Raw genomic sequence first — 5,783 nt, forward strand, 5'->3', positions numbered from 1 at the left:
GCGCCTCCTCACGGCAGAGCCCAACAATGTATATATTATATTTTATGTCTGGTGCCTGTATCATCTGGTTTCTGCTCTATTCATTGTCTATGGAACTGATGGAAGTAGCCGAGCTCAGCAGCTCTATAGATAATGAATAGAGCTGGGGGCCCAGTAGTTGAATCTCCGGTAATCAGCAAGTTATCCATGATCTGCTGGATCAAACATACATCGTACATACATATACCGTACATACACAGATACACACACCGTACATGCATACACATACACACACCATATATACACACATATACTGTACATGCATACACACATACACATAACATACATACATACACCATAGATACACAGATAAACACTTGTATACGGTACATACATACACCATACATGCATACACAGATATATCGTACATACACACACATACCATAGATACATACACACATACACCATACATACACACAGATACACATACATATACCATATATGCATACACATATACAGTAACATACATACACACAAACACATATATACAGTACATACATACACATACATATACCATACATACATATACACAGATATATCGTACATACACACACATACATACCATAGATACATACACTGTACATAACTATACCGTACATACACACACACTTATGTACACATAGTATACACATACATACACATATACCGTACATACACACACACTTATATAATTCAAAGAAGCTTTATTGGCAGGACTAAATACACATTAGTTTTGCCAAAGCAAGTATACAAACGGGAATAGGGATAGGGACTGTAGGGATTTTGGGTAGGGGCGGGAGGAAAGGTGGATGGGGGCAGATCCAGGATGGGGCTATAGAAGTCCATGGCATAGGGAAGGTGGATGGGGGGATGGGGCAGATCCAGGGTGGGGCTATAGAAGTCCATGGCATAGGGAAGGTGGATGGGGGCATGGGGCAGATCCAGGGTGGGGGCCATAGAAGTCCATGGCATATCATAGTTCTCTTTCTCGCAGTCTATGGCATGCACTCACAAATTGCGCTGCTATATCCACTGCTCTCTCTTCTTCCCCCAGCAGGATATATATTTTCTCTTCCTCCTTCATGGTGATGAAATCCGGGAAGAGATGTGAGAGTCTCCTGAAGTGAGTGTCCCTCACTGCTGAGTATTTGGGGCAGTGTAGCAGGAAGTGGGTCTCATCCTCCAGGGCCTCCTGGTCACAGTGTAGGCACAGTCTTTCCTCCCTGTGCTTGTAGCTCTGCCTGTGTCGGCCGGATTCGATGGCCAGACTATGGGCACTGAGTCTATATCTTCTCAGGATCTTGCGGTCTCTGGGGTCTGGGAGTTTCTCCAGGTATGGGGCCAGTCTGTAGTCTCTCTGTAGACTCCGGTACATGGTCAGTTTCTGTGAGCTGATGATGTCGTTCTTCCAGTCACTTACGTACCTCTCCAGGCCTTCGTCTACCATCTTCCTGATTCTGGCTTTTGTCAGGTTGTTGTGATTGGTGTTCTGGTCAGGTTGGGTTTGGGTGAGCTGTTCCAAGGGTCCTGGTTTTTCTGTTTCACCTACATGTGCCAGGGCTTTATGGTGATGGGAGCTTTGTTTGCTCCTACGTAGGTGAGCCAGGAATGACAGTGCCCTCTTTAGAACCGTTAGGTGTAGAGGGAATCTGCCCAGCTCGGCCCGGCAAGCACTGTTGGAGGTGCTCCGATGAACTTAGAGAAGGTGCTTGCAGAATTCTAGGTGGAATATTTCTGTTGGGCTGGAATCCCACCTTGACCAGTCTGGGTAGGTGTGAGGACCCCAGACTTTGCTGCCATACAGGAGGATTGGGGCGATGATAGAGTCGAAGATTTTTAACCAGACCCTCACTGGTGGCTTCAGATGGTTGAGTTTCCTTCGGATGGCATAGAAGGTTTTGCATGCTTTGTCTTTCAGGGTCTCTATGGCTTGTTTGAAGCTCCCTGACCGGTGAATCTCTAGGCCCAGGTAGGTATATTTGTCCGTTCCTGTAAGGGCGCAGTTGTTGAGGACAAATGAAGGGTGCTGGTCTGATTTTCTCTTTCTCTTCTGGAACACCATGATGTTGGTTTTCTTTAGGTTGACCGGTAGTGCCCAGGTGGAGCTGAATTTCTCTAAGATTTTCAGGTTGTCTTGGAGGCCGTTCTCGGTTGGTGACAGAAGCAGCAGGTCATCTGCATACAGCAGGAATTTCACCATTGCATCGTGGAGGGTGAGACCTGTTGCTGTGGAAGATTCCAGAGCGGTAGCCAGCTCGTTGATGTAAATGTTGAAGAGCGTTGGGCTTAGGCTGCAGCCTTGTCTGACTCCCCGGCTCTGCTGGAAATAGGCCGTTCATCTGCCGTTCACACTCACACTGCAGAGGTTCTCGGCGTAGGAGCTTTTGATAACATCGTAGGTATTTCCTCCTATTCCGCTCTCCAGCAGTTTCAGGAATAAGCCTGGGTGCCACACCGAATCAAAGGACTTTTTAAAGTCCACGAAACAGGCGTATATCTTCCCGTTCTTTGTGTTGTGGACGTGTCTCTGAATGAGGCTGTGCAGGGTATAGATGTGGTCAGTAGTGCGGTGGTTTGGCATGAATCCTGCTTGGCTCTTGCTGAGTACGTTGGGCTCGGTGAGGAAACTGAGGATCCTCTTGTTCAGGATGCTGTTGAACAGTTTTCCCAGGTTGCTGCTGACACATATGCCTCTGTAGTTGGCAGGGTCATACCTGTCCCCATTCTTGTAGATGGGTGTGATGAGGCCTTGGTTCCAGGTACGAGGGAAGTAGCCGGCACTTAGCACAATATTGAAGAGTTTGACCATTGCGGCCTGTATTTCTGGTGGGCTGTACTTCAGCATTTCTGGTAGGATTCCATCCAGGCCACCGGCTTTTCTACATCTTATGGAAGAGATTCTCTCTGCTACTTCCTGTAATGTAATAGGTGTATCCACGGGGTTTTGGAAGTTTTTTTACTTTTTCCTCCATTGCTTTTAGTTTTGCCATTATGCTTTCCTGTTCTTGGCTTAGTTCTTCCTTTGGAATGTCTTTATAGAGGTCTCTGAAGTACTGGAGCCAGATGTTGCCATTTTGGATATGGATGTTGTTTTTCTTGTCTTTTGTGCCCATGTGGTTCCATAGTTCCCAGAAGGAGTTGTCTTGGAGGGCATCTTGGAGTTGGTTAAGTTTGGTGGAGATGTAACTCTGCTTCTTCCTCCTGAGGATGGTTTTGTACTGCCTTTGTATGGTTTCATAGGCTTCCCTTAGACCCAGGTGGTTGGGGTCTCTGTGTTTCTTGTTTGAGGCTGTTCTCAGGGTCTTCCATATATAAACATATAGTATATACATACACATACAGTGGGGCAAAAAAGTATTTAGTCAGTCAGCAATAGTGCAAGTTCCACCACTTAAAAAGATGAGAGGCGTCTGTAATTTACATCATAGGTAGACCTCAACTATGGGAGACAAACTGAGAAAAAAAAATCCAGAAAATCACATTGTCTGTTTTTTTTTTCATTTTATTTGCATATTATGGTGGAAAATAAGTATTTGGTCAGAAACAAAATTTCATCTCAATACTTTGTGATATATCCTTTGTTGGCAATGACAGAGGTCAAACGTTTTCTGTAAGTCTTCACAAGCTTGCCACACACTGTTGTTGGTATGTTGGCCCATTCCTCCATGCAGATCTCCTCTAGAGCAGTGATGTTTTTGGCTTTTCGCTTGGCAACACGGACTTTCAACTCCCTCCAAAGGTTTTCTATAGGGTTGAGATCTGGAGACTGGCTAGGCCACTCCAGGACCTTCAAATGCTTCTTACGAAGCCACTCCTTCGTTGCCCTGGCGGTGTGCTTTGGATCATTCTCATGTTGAAAGACCCAGCCACGTTTCATATTCAATGCCCTTGCTGATGGAAGGAGGTTTGCACTCAAAATCTCACGATACATGGCCCCATTCATTCTTTCATGTACCCGGATCAGTCGTCCTGGCCCCTTTGCAGAGAAACAGCCCCAAAGCATGATGTTTCCACCACCATGCTTTACAGTAGGTATGGTGTTTGATGGATGCAACTCAGTATTCTTTTTCCTCCAAACACGACAAGTTGTGTTTCTACCAAACAGTTCCAGTTTGGTTTCATCAGACCATAGGACATTCTCCCAAAACTCCTCTGGATCATCCAAATGCTCTCTAGCAAACTTCAGACGGGCCCGGACATGTACAGGCTTAAGCAGTGGGACACGTCTGGCACTGCAGGATCTGAGTCCATGGTGGCGTAGTGTGTTACTTATGGTAGGCCTTGTTACATTGGTCCCAGCTCTCTGCAGTTCATTCACTAGGTCCCCCCGCGTGGTTCTGGGATATTTTTGCTCACCGTTCTTGTGATCATTCTGACCCCACGGGGTGGGATTTTGCATGGAGCACCAGATCGAGGGAGATTATCAGTGGTCTTGTATGTCTTCCATTTTCTAATTATTGCTCCCACAGTTGATTTCTTCACTCCAAGCTGGTTGGCTATTGCAGATTCAGTCTTCCCAGCCTGGTGCAGGGCTACAATTTTGTTTCTGTTGTCCTTTGACAGCTCTTTGGTCTTCACCATAGTGGAGTTTGGAGTCAGACTGTTTGAGGGTGTGCACAGGTGTCTTTTTATACTGATAACAAGTTTAAACAGGTGCCATTACTACAGGTAATGAGTGGAGGAAAGAGGAGACTCTTAAAGAAGAAGTTACAGGTCTGTGAGAGCCAGAAATCTTGATTGCTGGTTTCTGACCAAATACTTATTTTCCACCATAATATGCAAATAAAGTGAAAAAAAAACAGACAATGTGATTTTCTGGATTTTTTTTTCTCAGTTTGTCTCCCATAGTTGAGGTCTACCTATGATGTAAATTACAGACGCCTCTCATCTTTTTAAGTGGTGGAACTTGCACTATTGCTGACTGACTAAATACTTTTTTGCCCCACTGTATACTGTACATACATGCACTTAGACTTACAACACATATACATACACACATATACCGTACATACATAGATACACACACATACACTGTACATACCTATACCGCACATACGCACACACTTATGTACACAGAGTATACACATACATATTGGTCGCCCTCCCAGGGCTGTGGGGTACTCGGTACCGGGCCGGTATCAGCGGGATGTGTCACAGCAGCGGGGACCCGGTCACCCAAGTAATGGGGGAATGTAATGGTTTGAATGAATAGTTCGTGACGCCACCTGTGGTGTTCGGCAAGTGAGATGTTAGGCCGACACTGCATGCAGATCCCCTGGGGCTAGTGGTGTGTTGCAGCCAAGATGGTGAAGCTCCCCAAAGGTGGAGCTGTAGCCCCAGGGCAGTGTAGATGTAGGGGAAGAGGAGAGGCACAAGCGGTGTGGAATCTGGTACCCAGATGTAGCGGGGCTGGATGCGTTAGCGCAAGAATGAATGGAGGACACCAGGGCTTGCAGTTCCAAAGCTTTACTCACAGTCTGTAGTACACACAGGTGCCTGCCTCCGTGCCGTGTCCTCCGGGTCAGGGACTCAGTCAACCTCCAGGCAAGATGGAATGCTCCCTTCCAACGCTCCGCCAACATGTGCCTTTCTGAACGTCTCCTCTATAGCGCCTTTAAGTGTGAAGTACTCCTAGTACTGAGCTACACTGGAGTGCCTCCTGACAGATGTTCCCAAGAACTCTACTTGTACGGCAGACAGCTGTAGCCTGCTTCGGGGACTCCCTACTCCTGAGTCCCAGCTCACTATCCAAGTTGCTGTTGTGC

This window comes from Dendrobates tinctorius, unplaced genomic scaffold (assembly GCF_039654945.1).
Source record: "Dendrobates tinctorius isolate UK_male_01 unplaced genomic scaffold, ASM3965494v1 ptg000326l, whole genome shotgun sequence".
In the NCBI taxonomy this organism is placed as follows: Eukaryota; Metazoa; Chordata; class Amphibia; order Anura; family Dendrobatidae; genus Dendrobates; species Dendrobates tinctorius.